At 47.6% G+C, this 15,210-nt stretch overlaps 1 long non-coding RNA gene across 3 annotated transcripts; it reads left to right on the top strand.

Annotated features, from left to right (window-relative positions):
- The first annotated feature begins 7,257 nt into the window (after positions 1-7,257).
- Positions 7,258-13,550, top strand: LOC116573157. Of its 3 annotated transcripts, XR_004278621.1 has the most exons (6): positions 7,258-7,335; positions 8,535-8,650; positions 10,043-10,239; positions 11,049-11,195; positions 11,745-11,952; positions 13,306-13,550. It is a non-coding gene; the product is annotated as an uncharacterized LOC116573157 (long non-coding RNA). The 3 variants fall into 3 exon arrangements; XR_004278622.1 differs by lacking the exon at positions 10,043-10,239; XR_004278623.1 differs by lacking the exon at positions 11,745-11,952.
- The last annotated feature ends 1,660 nt before the right edge of the window (positions 13,551-15,210 follow it).

Raw genomic sequence — 15,210 nt, 5'->3', positions numbered from 1 at the left:
TGTCCACGCCCAGCGACGCCCGACATGCATCCATCCCCACTACGTTTTAAGAACTGTCACTCGTCTCTATGGAAAAGAGAACAAACAAGAAGCATAAAGGTATTTTTGAAGTACACTGTTCTGAAGGGACTTGCTAGTAATCTGCAGCCTAGGTACACCCCATACCTTTTAGCACGGCTATTTGTCTCTGAGGGAGAATGCTGCCGTGCTTTCGATAAAGGCTCTGTTGGACCTCTTCATCAATAGCAAACCTTTAAGCACAGCACCTCTCATAAATAGGAGATCCACTAACACAGACTTCAAAAGGCTAGAACTTGATAATTCAGAAATAGAGCTATAGTAAGTGTTCCCGCGGTCCATCCATAAAAGCCGTCGTATATTCTAAATGCCAGAGTCCTCCGAGCAACATGACAGGTCTATTAGAATAATAGCAGGGGAAAGCATAATTACAAGTAATCATTGGCTGGAAAGGAGCTAGTTGTTTTTGTAGAGCAAAACGTCGCTCTGAGTCCCGCGGAAAAGGCAGCCTGAGCGGCAGCGGCGAGGGCACAGAACCATCGAAAATAACCACGGCGCGAGCCCAGCACTATTTATTTCTATTTATTAAGAACTCTTTGTCTACCTTAATGTTTTCCTGGTGAAATCATCTTAATTTGAGCCCGCATTTTCTTGGGCTAAGATCATTATGTAACTGCTACTTAGAACCAGCCGCTATTTTCTATACATTTGTTGGTCAAACAGTTAGGGTGTCTGTGTTTTCCAGCCTGACCGAGATCTTTCCATCAAGCAGCAGCTCCTGGTTGGATCCAAGGAGCCATACTGATGACACACCATGAGCCTCCCCGAATCCAAGAAAACAAAGAAAGCTTGGCAAAGCATTAACTTTTTAATCCCCCGCCCAAAGACTGTGACCATGAAAAAGGACAGGGCTGTTTCATCCTTAAGGGTGGCAGAGAATGAGGCCTGGGGCAGGGGGTCTTACGGATGTTCCCTTCTGGATGGGACTGCGGCTGAGGCCAGAAATGCCACCCACCCTGCTGCTTTTGTTTACCTTCCTTGTAAGTTAGAAGGACCCCCCTAGCCTGGCCGAGCACTTTAAATGTTCCAAAGTGCAGCGGGGATGACCGACCACCCCCCCACCTGAGCCTTGTCAAGTTCAGAAGGGAGCCAGGGTATTAGCCCCATTTTGCAGATGTGCAAGTTGAGACTCTGGAAGGGAAGGGACTCCCCAAGAGTCCCACAGGGGAGGGTCCCCCGCTCCTTCATCCAGCCCCGACAACAGACTTACGTGACACCCAATTCCCCAGCTCACTTACTTCATGGGACGTGCCCTGGAAAGGGAAAGCCATCTGCGTGGTGCTGTTGAACCGGAGCCAAGCAGGTCCCGACACACTGAAGGGAGCCCCGGGCTCAGCCCCCAGACTCCCGGCCGGTGCAGAGGCTCCCACCTGACATGGAAGGCAGCCGTGCTCCCTGCATGAAGAGAGACAATCAAGTCAGACGCCCCAGCGTCGTGGCATCGCTCACGCACCTCACTCTGACGGATTTGTGGACGGGCCCGGACGTGGCGGGAGGTGGCGGGGAGCAGAGATGGGGAGAGGTGCACCAAAATCGAATTTCCAGCCCAGCCGTGAGGAAAACGCCCTTCTGGTGACTCGACCTCATAATCGCAGGGTGTGGAACACGTGGGACAGACCGTGGGAAGCCAGCGAAGTGCAGGACAGACGGGGAACTGCAGCTCCTCCCACGACCTTCCAGCCGTCTGATTCTGGGCCACCACTTCACGTCAATTTTTTTTTTTTTTTTGAGCCTTGATGTCCGCATCTGGAGAACGGGACTAACAATACCACCCGCCTCCCAGGGCTGTTGTCACAGCAGGAGACGGCCGAGGTGAGGCACCCAGCAGAGTGCAGGGCACACCGGAAGGGCTCTCTGTGCGGTTTTCACGGGATGAGCCACAGGAAGTCAGAGGAGGGCGAGACCCACGGTCCCCGGTTCTTAAGCCCCTGGAGGCTGTGGGAGCCTAGCTAACCCTTCGAGGCTAGGGGGCAGTTCTCCAAAATGCTAACACCCTAGACCTTGTCACAGCCGTCCAGAAACTCAACCAGCCTCCTGCCAGGGGCTCATTTGTAATTAAACCTTGATAGAAGACCCCGTTGGAGCTCTGTTTTTTGGTACATTTGCTTCTCACATAGACTCAAAGCTCTACAAAAACAACTTTGGGATTCAGAGGTGCCTGGGTAGCTCAGTCGGTTAAGCAACCGCTCTTGATTTCAGCTCAGATCATGATCTCAGGGTTGTGAGATCAAGACCCGCATTGGGCTCCGCATGGGGGTGTGGAAGCTGCTTAAGATTCTCTCTCTCCCTCTCCTCTGTCCCACCCCATCCCCCCAGAAAGTCTTTGGGATTCAGTAGCAAATCAATGTTGCTTATAAAGTTGTAATATACACTCCTTCCTGCCACTCAACATTCAGGTTTACAATTACTTTGGTTTTGAGAGAGCAACACCAGGATTTCATCAAAGCAGAGTCAGAAATCCCAGGCCAGCAGATATCCTTTAAAATTTAGGCTCTTAAGAATTTCAGCTTGTCCAGGATCAGATCTTCACTCCCTCTTGTGGAATAAAGCTCCCATAATGCTCAGCAAGACCGTATTAAGACAAGACAAGACTTCAAGAAAGAGGGTGACGATGATGATGGTGGCCCTGACGTGAGGCTGACTGTGGCGACCACGTAAGCAGGGAGAAGGCTGGGCGTAAGGCTGGTCTTGAACAAAGGATCCAGCTATGCAGAGAAGGCCAGTCCATCAGTTCACATCGGTGTGCATCGTAAACGCTGGACCTCAACTGAGCCCATCGGTTTCCTCAAAGTCCTGAGAGCTGAGATAGTGCCCTTGCCTTCAGCTTCTGGCTAGACTAGCTGTGGGTCTTCAAATTCAGAAGTCCCACCCAAAGGTTTTACTCTGGAGAAATTATCGATGCCCAATAACCACCCTAAGCGTACCGTGGGCTTGGAAAAGGCACACACAGGAGTTACCCGAAGAAAGCAAGAATCTGCAGTCATGCTACAGATGCACACACCTGTTTTACCAAACGCCACACGTGTCCCTGCCACTCGCTCCATGGAAACTGGCACGTAGCCGGGCCCTCCCCTCCTTGGCCCCACTATTGGGTTTGTAGGACGATTTCTGAAATCACCTCTTGAAGGAAAGCCTCATTACCCAGTGACATGCTGTAATCCCAACCAACGCTTCCAGAAAAGTTTCAATGTCCATTACATTAGCTAGCCTTAAAATTGAATACAAATCCATTTTAATCAATATGTTGTAATAAATAGATATTAAGGCGCCATAGCACTAATGTACAGATAGACTAATTAAAGCGCCAGCATGTGCAGCACTCACATACCTCAATTTTCTCTACAAAATCCTTACTGAACCGCTACTTTAAAAAAAAATAATTGCATTTGCAATTAGAAACACTGAAGTTACATTATCGATTTTCTGCTAAAAACCTTTTTAGTAAACAAGCACAAACTACATTCATTAAATGTAAGTGCTTGGAGCTATGGTGTGAAATTCAATTCAGCCATTATCATGAATTACACTGATTATTGCTATAATTATTTTCTCTTGGATACAACTGCATTTCTGTCCCTTGCTAGTTCTGTTGGACATATAACCATGTTCATTTTATAGCTAATAATACTCAACTGTAGTCCCAGCAATTACTATCACTTATACAAATCATTAAGTTAAGCTACGGGTACCTAGTAAGATTCAAAAAAATTAAGTAAAACATCCTTTTTTACCCTTGAAATAACTAATAGCATTAAAGAACAAGGAAAATTACAGATGTTAACCGATTTATGCTGCAAGCTTTAATCACCTGTACTTGACTTGTCAGAAATTTCTGCTGTCCTAAACATGCATTTTGAGAAGAAATCCACCAACAGAGGGGTTTGGGGGGGCGGTGGGGTGGGGGGAGAGGTTGGGTGTTTTGTTTTTGTTTTTGTTTTTTTAGAAATGAGTAGTCGATGGACTGGATGCTGCAGCATTCTCAGGAAGAAAGCCATGATCATTTGGTGTGTTGCAAGAAAACAGATTCTGTACTTTGATCAGATCCCAAAAATTGGCTTTGCATTTTCTGTGTTTGCTCAATTAATTAATTAAACAGATTACAAGGGAGAAAATTCAAACCTTTACTTTTTTCTTCCAGAGGCAGCTATAGCTTTTATACAGTTGTTAAAGTGAACCCTCCAGAGGAAAAAGGTGTTTTCAAAGGAGACCTCCTTTCTCCCATGGGGCAAGGGTCTTACAGGGATGGGGCAAGGGTAGACATGTCTGGGCAACTTTCCCTGGAAGCAAATGTAGTCTCTGGGGACCCTGATGAGGAAACCCTCAATAGGAAAACTGGTGGGATAGAAAGAGGGAGGGAAGAGATAGAAACAGTGAGGTTTTCAAATTTGTGTGTAAATGCGTGTATAGGGAGATAGAAACAGCATAACATTGCTAAGGAAGGGTCTGCAGACTCTGGTCTGCCCACACTCGCCAGCCTGGAAGGCTCTCAACCCATTTACCAAGGCCACGCTCTCGAGCCCCTACAGTAGGAAGACCTCATTTACAAAGAGCAGAAATGCTTCCTCCCAGTAGGTTTAAGAGCCCTTTGGAAACTGGGTGTTATACGCAAACAATGACTCATGGAACACGACATCAAAAACTAATGATGTACTGTATGGTGACTAACAACATAATAAAAAAAAAATGGAAAGTAAACTTCCTGGGTCTCATTGCTAAGCCATCCTCAGCCTCTTTATCATCTGCCTATATATTTTTTTTTACCCCCCCTCATCACTGGGCACCAGAGGGCCCAGCGCTGGGTGAGGCCCTGGTGGTGGGTGTGGGGGGATGGGAATCACCTTCTCAGGAATTTCACCATCTTCTCCGTAAGCAGATTTTTGTAACACACTCTATCTAGCTCATTCACCTTTTAAATGCAAAGATGAGAGGGAAGCGGCCTATAGGAATCCACGCACAAAATGTTAACGAATAAAAGAGAAGTCGGATGGCGTGGATTGGAATCCCGAGCTGGGGTTCATACACCTGGGTCAGCACCACAGGGTCCTAAAAATTGCTGAAAGCCAGCCACGATTTTGGCTCAGAGCTTCCTAGTGGCCAAAGCAAAATGGAAAACACAGTCTTAGGGACATGAGGCTCACTGCTGCCAAAAGAAGATGTGTATATAAGTAAAAATCTTTTAGTCTGAAATGAAAAACATAAACAAAATCTGGCATAAGATTTAGGAACCAAGAGTTCACGGAATCTTTTTAAAAAAGCCAGATACGACTCCTTTCTTAGATTTTGTTTTTGTTTTCTCACACAATATAAACCTCTGAAGAGCGTCAGCAGGAACTCGGATGCTATTTCTACCTATAAAGAGGATAAAAAGAAAGAAAATAGGACAAAATTGTGGTGTCGGCACATCTTAAAAGCGGAGACATAGTCTGTTCACATGGCCCCAGGTGTAAATCAGGGGATTTATGCCATCCTTGTGGACTGATTAGGCTTTTTCCAAAGCATCTAAATAAATTTTCTAGCCATTTCTGCTCATTTAAAGTAGTAATAGGTATATTAATTGGTAACGCATTCAGTACAAAGACGCCATTTTACAATTCTTAAAAAATTTTTTTCCAAATCTTTTTTTTTTTTTTTAAAGAATATTTCTAGCTTCTGCTATCTGGGAAATTACCTGCAATAACTGGAAACAATTTTAAAATAATCAGAAGTCAGAATTCTCGGCGCCCTCCTTTTATCCATTTTAAATGAATGGGCATTTTTTTTTTAATTAATGCAATTGATAGTAATGACAGACCTCTATCTCAGGAAGCAATGAAGGGGAGAGATAGGTGCCCCTCTAACACAGGCAGGGTCACAGACTGCACGTGTCTTACACCCCCAGGAAGGATTTTTTTTTTTTTTTAATACTAACAATTTGGCTGTATCTGGCTATCTGTCTGGTTGGAGTATTTCCTGGCGAGTCTGAAAACTCAGAAGAGGGAAAATTAAATTCCTGGAGATAGTCGAGAAGAACTTACTCATAAAGAGCCTTTTCCTGCAGGAGCTCAGAAGCATGTAATCTGACCTTCAAAGTAAAAACGGTTTGTTGCATTAGTTCTGCTCAGCTGACCATGAATACTAATTGCAGGAAGAATTGACCGGGCCCAATACCTGGGGGCAGGAACACACAAAAGTAGCCGGGCAGGGCAAACAATGAATAAGGTTTAAAAAAAAAAAAAAAAACAAGCATCCACACTCCTATTCAACTCGATGGGTCTGCACCAAAACCCGAAATTACAATGAAGCCAGTATCTGCCCCTTGCCCCCCGGAGACCAGAGGAAAGAAAAGAGGCAGGCACAGGAGACATGGGGGGGGGGGGGGGGGGAATAATACATCCTTTTGCTCCCGTATCTTATTTGGCTCTCTCCTTCTACCCCCTCTTCTCTACCCACTGAGAGGAGGAGCTGTGGCAATTCCCACGCAGGGTCGGGAGCTGGACGCCTGCGGGAGCCGCTTCTCCACGGGAGACGCCTGGGTCGTGGAGAGAACCCTTTTGGGTCAAGACGGGCTTGAACCTGAATTTCAGCTCTGTGATTTAAATGGACTGGCTGGGGCTCAAGCCAGTCACGAACCCTCCCTGGGCCTCAGTATCCTCCTCCGTAAAATGGAGACAGAAACCCCCAGATCACGGGATCTGAGGACAAAATGAGAAGCCGGGTTCCGGGCAGGGCAGGCGCGGCACAAACGCTACCTTCCGAGCATTTCCCACCGACAAGGAAGTGGCTGGAAACTCCGGCCCCGCCGTTTCCCGGCCCCTTCCGGGAGGACCGGTCCATCCCCAGCCACAGCTGACTGGCCAAATGAGAACGGCTCAGCCAACCACATCCTCTCTTCCTGGGCCGTGGACTTGGGCCTGGGGTCCTGCCGGTGGCCCCGCGGGGCGAGGTAGCCGGGGGCGGGGCACTAAAGTGGAAAAAAACTCCGCAGTGGCTCGAATCGGCGCAGGCGCACTAGCTCCCACGCGCTGATTTCCAAATCAGGAGTTCTGCAAGGGAAATTCGTCGACACGGCCGTTATTAAAAATTATGTAAACTTGCAAATGAATAAATTATATTAAAAACAAAGGTAATACTCAAAAGAAGTATCACTTCCTAATTATTCTACATTATTATTAAATTTGTTATTATTATTTTGTATTTTATTAGTATCTGTGTTCCTGAGAGTCTGGAGGAGACGCTCATGGGGAGCTAGTAGACCTCTTTCCCCAGCTCCCCCTTCAGGTTGGTAGCTTTGGATCAGTGGTGTGGGAGGATTTGGATCTGCATGAGGGGGATTGGCAAACACTTGGAATCCAGGCTATCTCCCCCCAGAAAGCAGGTTGGTAGACATCTAGCAGGACGCCAGTGGAAGCAAACGTCGCCTTCTCCATGGGGAAGAAAGACAGAGATGTGAAGTGACCATAGCAAGCTTTCCTGTTCTGGGGCGGCTGCATTCCAGGTCTGGCTGCAGTGTCCTTGGGTTCTAGAAGAACGCCCTGCAAGCTTATAGAGAATTGCCTTTGTTAGGCTGAAAACAGCTCAAAGTGGCTTCTGCGTCCTGGTCTTAACCAATGAACAAGACCTAAAAACCAATGAGAACATGGCCCTCTCTCTTTGGGGGTCATGTTAATCTATCCTGAGCTAAGCATAATAATAAAGCCCTAATCACTAGTCGACCACTGTTGAAAGGGGTTGGTTTGTTTGTTTGTTTGTTTTAACTTCTGTATAATACACGTGTATCCTGGAGATATTCCTGTTATTTCTTCCTCATTGCCAACAGCAGTTCTGCCAGAGTCTGATTGGCTGGATCCCACAGGCCTTCTCTGACTTCCACAGGACGTGGTGCTGCTCAGACACGTGCTTTAATTACTGTGACACCCCACCAATAGTCCCACTAGGACTTAAATGTTTACTTTTTTTTTTTTTAAGATTTGATTTATTTATTTAACAGAGAGATCACAAGTAGGCAGAGAGGCAGGCAGAGAGATAGGGGGAAGCAGGCTCCCTGCTGAGCAGAGAGCCCGATGTGGGGCTCGATCCCAGGACCCTGAGATCATGACCTGAGCCGAAGGCAGAGGCTCAACCCACTGAGCCACCCAGGTGCCCCCTTAAATGTTAACTTGAGAGAAAGCTCTGTTCCTCAGAGAAAGATTGGGTGGCTGGTGGGAAACCTGATCATTTGGCAGGCTAAGTGATCCAAGAGCTTGTTCTTCACAGATGGGGGCGGCCAATTACATTTCAAGGGACGATTTTAAAAAAAACAAAAGAAAGAAAACTTTTACTCTTCAACGTTTCCCTTCAAAGAAGCAGAGGCATCAACTGCTTGCTTGCTCCCCCACCCCCACCCCAACTTTCTCCCTTTGCTAAATGTTCGTTGGCTTTTAATAATGGTTCCTTGAACAGTGCAGTCTGCAGCCTCTTCAAATCTCTTGGTTTTCCAGACATTGAAACGGCAGATGCTCCCAAGTGGGAAAGAAGTGGTCGTGGCAGGAACCCATTCAGAGTGATTCTCTTTCTCGGGTGTGGCAGTTGGGCTATCCTGGTGCCTGCAGGAAAGGTGAGCTTACACACAAACTGCAGCTGGTGATTAAAAATGCATCGCCAGCTTTCACACACACCACAAGCTCCTACCATGAACAAATCCTTTCGGAAGCAGGCAGAGGTCAGAATTGCTAAAATGTACATCTCAGCAGTGGACACGTTCAAGTGCAACTTTCTATCTCATCAAAATCCTAACTATATCCAAATTCCCATTGGCTTATCTGCCAGAACTAGGATTTGGAGAGCAGGCTACTTAACCTGCTGTCTGCTCTATTCAATAATCTGAAAACAGACCAGGTGGCATGGAAATCACAGATAACTATTTGGATTAAGAGATGATGATCCATTTCTCAAGAGTCTGTAGGGTGACCACAGTTAAAGTGAGCTATTCTCAAGCTCACATCTTCCCCCTCTAGACTTATTATGACTCAGGTATGATTTCCATCCCGCTACAAGTTAGGGTTTTTCTTTCTGACAAGGGTCAACAAACTCAGCATCAGGCCAAATCTGGACGGCCACCTCCTTTTGTATGGCCTGTGAACTCAGAATGGGTTTGGTTTTGCATTTTTTAAAAGTTTTTGAAAGTCAAAAGAAGAATTCTCCATGACATCTGAGAATGACGTGAAATTCAATTTTCAGGATCCATAAGTAATGCTTTATTAAAACACAATCCCATTCCCCCTCATTTATGTATTATCTGTGGCTGCTTTCACACCTCAGTGACGGGGCTGAGTACTTGAGGCAGAGATTGCGTTTGGCCTGCAAAACCTAACATATTTATTATCCACCCTCTACAGAAGAAGTTTGCCCCGCCCTGCTTTAGGACACAGAGATCTCTGGACAAACCCAATTTGCTTTCAGCCGCAAGGCCCATGACACCCGCCGCTAAAGAATTACATGGTTTTATAGCAGTTCTTTCTTTTCTTAGGCTAGAAATGTTTCTGAATGGAGTGGCAGAGTTAACTTTTTGTGGGGGGAGTTTTATTGTCACAAATGGCTCTGACAGCACACCCCAAGGGGCTCGAACAGTGCCAGCAGGAGGCACGAAATAAATTCTCTCGTGTGGCTCTCATTCCCTGGCTTCCTTCACAAGGGATCACCTGCCCTTGTTTTTAGGTTTTCTTGTTGTTGTTGTTTTGAGAGAGAGAGAGAGAGAGAGCAAGTATGGCAGGGAGAGACAGAGGGAGGGAGAGAGAGAATCTTAAGCAGGTTTTCCACACAGTGGGGAGCCTGACGTGAGGCTCGACCCCACGAACCCTGAGATCATGACCTGAGCCGAAACCAAGGGTCGGACGCCCAACCAACTGAGCCACGCAGTCGCCCCTCACCTGCAACTTGTTTTTTGCTTGTCTGATTCTGTTTCCGTCCTGAGCCAGCACTTCCTGTCATGAACCCTGTCCCAACCCAGGATCTGAATGCGCCCAGCTTTGCCAGGACCTTTCCATGAGCCAGGCCACCGTCCCTGTAGAGATACGAACTGTTGTTTGCTTGAAACCTTACTTGTTGGAGACAAGAGCCATCTTTCTTACTAAAACTTGGATCACGGAAGTTTTGAGGGAAAACCGTTTTCATTGAATTCAAGTGTGTATCGTAACACATTTATAGGTAAGATTTTGGCTAAATAAACCTTTGGAATTGGGTAAATTTCTACAGGCTGGTGAATGTTGAGCCCAGATATCTGCAGTAATCAAAGGGGGTATTTGGTCCATAAGAACTGGAAAGTTTTTGGAAACTTGAGGCTTTCCGAGGGCAACGAGGGGCTTTGCTGAGAATGACGCTATTCCCACACGGAGCATAGATGTATACAACAACTACAAATGGCAGATGGCGGCCTTCCATGACCTTAGGAAAATCACTAACTTCTCTGAGCCTGAGTCCCTGGGTGTAGAATGGGGATAATAATGGTCCCTACTTCCTAGAGTTTCCTTGAGGATGAAAAGTAGTCATACCTCTTAAACCCCAGAGCAGTGCCTGGCATACAATAAGCACTTACTAAGTGTTAGCTGTGGTCACTGGAGTTGGTAGCATTAATACAAGGCCCAGAGATGGTGACAGCCGGCGCAAGCTTGCATTCTGTGTTTTACTGTTGAGCCTGGTTCCTGTGCTAGACACACAAACGTGGAGAGATAAGGTTCATCTCTGCATCCCCAGTGCCTGGGCCACCAGCGGACGCACTAAGGTCTGGCCAGCAAGTGCATGGCTGTCAGAAAATGTGTGTTGATGGTAACTGAACTCCAATAGATTTGTCTCCACCAATAAGCCAGCCGGTAACACATATGTACTTCCTGTGCCCAAGCAGAAAAGCAAAGTGCACGGCCTGACCCGCAAGGTGCAAACATGAATCCACCTGAAAAAAACAAAAAACAAAGAGGAAATGACGTAAAGAATGACCTGACCACCCCCTCTGTTCTTAGATATACCCCCGTCCCAGCTCCTGTCACTGTGGGGGCATTCATCTCCTGGGCCGGACATAAAGTCAGAGCTTTAGTGACTGCTCGCTACGAAACATACCGAGTGCTTCACACACAGAGTCCATTTCGTCCTCACAGCAACCCTGCAAGGTAAGACCTTTCATCATCCCTGGCTTGCACGTGAGGAGACTGAAGCACAGAGAGGTTCGGTCATTTGCCTAAGGTCACATAGTTAATAAGTGGCAGAAGCAGGATTCAGACTTGGAAGAGTCTGGCTTGGGAGCCCAAGACCTTGAATGTTACATTATAGTGTGGCTCCCAAGTGCCTTGGGAGCTGGGTCATGTCTTAGTCATCTCTGAGTCTTCAGAGTCTGGTCCAGTGCCTGGAACATAGGAGGTTGTCAGCAAGTGTTTGGTGGTTAAGCAGGATCAGACTACATATTCACCTTCAGCTTAGCATGGGGTCCGTTTCCCCTACCTCCTGCCCACCACACCAGCCCTGGGTTCATAGGAGCAAGTCAGGCCCCCACCGCAGGCTCCAGCACTACCCCCATATCTTCCGATGTCTTAGCAAGTTTCTCTGAAAACAACTTAGCAACAATAAGCTGCCCAGCCCTTGCTGGTGAGGACTGCAGACTTACCTGTCGCCAATGAAAAGGCTGTATTTATGTCTTGGCAAAATCCGTTCATTCCTTTAAGTGCCTGGAATCCTGCAGGGAGTGTCCCAGATCCACCGAATGCATCGGGTTCTCGGCGCTGCAGCGGAATCTCTGACAGCCGACCGATGTGCGAGCTCGCAGGCAGTCCCCTCGGCCAGCTACAGCCCAGGTGGCCTGCCCGAAGGACCATGGGTGAAAGTTGGAGCAGTGAGATCAGCGGAACTCGGACTCACAAGTTCCCCCTGGAGGTGCTTTCTGGCTTTCCTTGACAATCATGAGGACACGGATGCAGGAATGTGGGGGTTTCATGGCTTCAACACCTGCGTGTCTCGGGGAAGGGAGCCCATCACACCTCTCCCCTCGGCAGCGTCAGCCATTGCTTCCCAGCGCGGCGTTGTTTGCGGCCTCCGCCCTCGGTCTCTCTCCTCCCCGCTCTGATCATGCTGCGCGCTCGCTCGCGCTCTCTCGCTCTCTCGCTCTCTCGCTCTCTGGTTCTTTCCTCTCTTCCTTCTCTTCCTTAGTTGTTCTGTGGCAGCACCTTACACATCCACTCGTATCCCTCATCGAAGGTCGCCTCTGGGGACGCCTGGGTGGCTCAGTCATTGAGGATCTGAGTCTTTGTCATGATCTCAGGGTCGTGAGATCGAACCCCACACGGAGCCCCTCATAGGGTCATGAGATCGAGCCCCACAACTCCTTGCTCAGCCGGGAGTCTTCTGGAGATTCTGTTCTCTCTCTCCCTGTCCTTTCCACCCCAAATGAATAAATAAATCTTAAAAATTAAAAAAAAAAAAAAAAGAAAAAAGTCACCTTCTATGAGAAGACTTCCTTGATCCCCAGAAACCTTACTAGAATTATGCCCTCAAATCATGGAGTCCACACCTCTATTATAGTATATTTCAATCCATCCTGCAATTATTTATTTACCTGCCCCTTCTCTCAGCTGTGAGTCCCGCACCATATCCCTAGAACCCAGCTTTGAGCCTTGGTGCACTGGGGAAGGCGAGCATGGTGCGGGGGCGGTGGGGGGGGGCAGGTGTTCAACAAGTGCGCGCTGTGCGCATGGCTGTCCGCAGCCTCCCTGAACTTCATGTACAGGTGGCTCCTTTATGAACACTTCGCACTCTCTTAACTAGCAGATGTTGAGTGTGCTGCCTCTTGGACCGGATCACAAGTTTCCTGGAGAAACGATCACATCTTATAAAATTGTAGCCACTGACCCCACAACAGGGGGTGGCACATACTATGTGCTCAGGAAATAGGCAACTCTGTGCCAATTGTGGTCTTTAACCCATGATTTCAAGTTATTATAGCAAATAAACTGAACTTTCTATTTAAACCCCAGGGTTTAGCTGGTAAGTTTCCTTTGAGCCCCAGGGGAGGGAGGGTATTCCCAGGAAGGAAAAAGGTACAAAACCCTCCCCTGGTTCACTCCACCCAGCAGGAGTGGAGCGTGGCCCAAAAAAAGAACAAAACTATTTTCCAAGGTTATTTTTTAGCCGTTCGATGACGCTGCCTGTTAAGAAAACATTGATCCTGGATGGACTGTTTCATTAATAACCTTTCTGCTAACTTCCTTTGTTTCTTTCCAAACCACACAGCCCTGAGGAATGGAAGGTGTTCACTCTAAATTGCCTCCTTTGGAACAAAGGGATGTGTTTCTTTGGAAAGGTGTCTCCTTTGGAAAACTAGACCGTGCTAACGCCAGCCAGCCTGGGGCATACCGACAGTGAGACTTCTCAGAGACACCAGAGGATTCCATGCTGTGTGTCGGAATGTGATACTCTCAGCACCTGGGTGGCTCAGTCGGTGAAGTGTCTGTCTCCAGCTCAGGTCATGATCCCGGGGTCCTGGGATGGAGCCCTGCATTGAGCTCCCTGCTCAGCGGGGAGCCTACTTCTCCCTCTCCCTCTCCGCCCACTTATCTGCTTCTTCTTCTCTCTCTCTCCTTCAAATAAATAAAATCTTTTTAAAAAAATGCTCGGGGGGGGCCCCCAACAAATGTCCATTGTCAGTGAACTCTCAGAAAAGAGGTTGACATGGACGACCCAAGGTTGAGGAAGAAAACCAGAAAAGAACAGTGGTTCAGAAGCCAGGGAGGAAAGAATTTTGGGGAGGAAGTTGTTACAAGTGCTATGTGCCACTGAGGTCGAATAAGAAATAGAGATTAGAAAGTCTCCTGGGGGGCGCCTTGGGGGACTCAGTGGGTTAAAGCCTCTGCCTTCAGCTCAGGTCATGGTCGCGGGGTCCTGGGATTTATTTAGCCCCACATAGGGCTGTCTAGCTCAGCTGGGAGCCAGTTTCCCTCTCTCTCTGCCTGCCTCTCTGCCTACTTATGATCTCTGTCTGTCAAATAAATAAATAAAAATCTTTTAAAAAAAAAAGAAAAGAAAAGAAAAGAAAGTCTCCTGGGTCTGATGATGAGGAGGGTTAAGAACTTGCTTGTCAGTCAGCAAATACTTCTCAAGACCCCAACCCTCACCAAGCTGTGTGCTAGGTCCTGGGGTAGAGTCGAGTGCTGACCAAGTCCTGCTAGAGTCTCGTGGGGCAACAGACAACTAAACAAGCATGTAGGTAAGCACAGTCAAGAAATGTTTAGTAGGGACACCTGACACAGACTTAGGACACAGAAGAAGTTTACCAGGAAAAATGACAGGTAGCCTAACATTTCAAGGATGAGCAGAGTTTGGGCAGGCAGAGGACAGAGGGTAGAGGGGCAGACTGCGAGTCATGTTCAAGGCAGGAAAAGAGCGTGTACAAAGTTCAGAGAGGAGAGGAAGTTGGTTATGGCTGGTATATGGAGGACGAGTGGACTGTGCCCCCTTCTGATGCCCTAGATGAAAATGGACCAGAGCCCCTGGCACATCTCCAGGGGCCTACCCACCCAGGCCCTAAATGATCTCTCTTCATGTAGGGTTTCAAATCAGCCTGTGGTGTTCTGTCTTGTCCCAGGGATCCCAAGGGAGGAGACGCAAGTCATTCGACAGTACGCTCCCCAAGGACAGGGGTTTGTCCCCCCTTAATCACCATCAAACCCCTGGCATCTAGTACTGTGCCTGAGACACAGTAGCTCTCAACAAATAACTATGGAATGAATAAAGGAAGCAAGAGAGGAAGGAAGGATAGCATTGACTCCCCTGCCTGAAGCACCTTTATGGTCGTCCTATCAAAACAACAAATAACCCAGGTCAGGGAACGCCTGGTGATTACGTTATTCCTGAAAGGTCACGAGTTATCCTTAAAACCCATGTGTGAGAATCAGTGTCAACTCCGGCCGACTCCTTCATTTTGTTGTAAGCATGGGCCTCATTTGCCTGTCTCCATTCATAACGAAGCCTCAGAGAGACAGGGGTGGAGGTGGGGAGGCCAGAGATGTCATTTCCAAGTTCCATGTGATGCCTACTCTCTCCATGTGCTTTTTTCTATCTAATAAGAGCATCGTATCTTGAAACGGAGCTGGTCAGGATCTTTCCACCTTCCATTTCAATGAGGCTGTAGTTTAATTA

This window comes from Mustela erminea, chromosome 14 (genome assembly GCF_009829155.1).
Source record: "Mustela erminea isolate mMusErm1 chromosome 14, mMusErm1.Pri, whole genome shotgun sequence".
NCBI lineage: Eukaryota > Metazoa > Chordata > Mammalia > Carnivora > Mustelidae > Mustela > Mustela erminea.
Note: the sequence above shows the minus strand (reverse complement) of the source record. Positions and strands in the feature narration are given on the sequence as shown.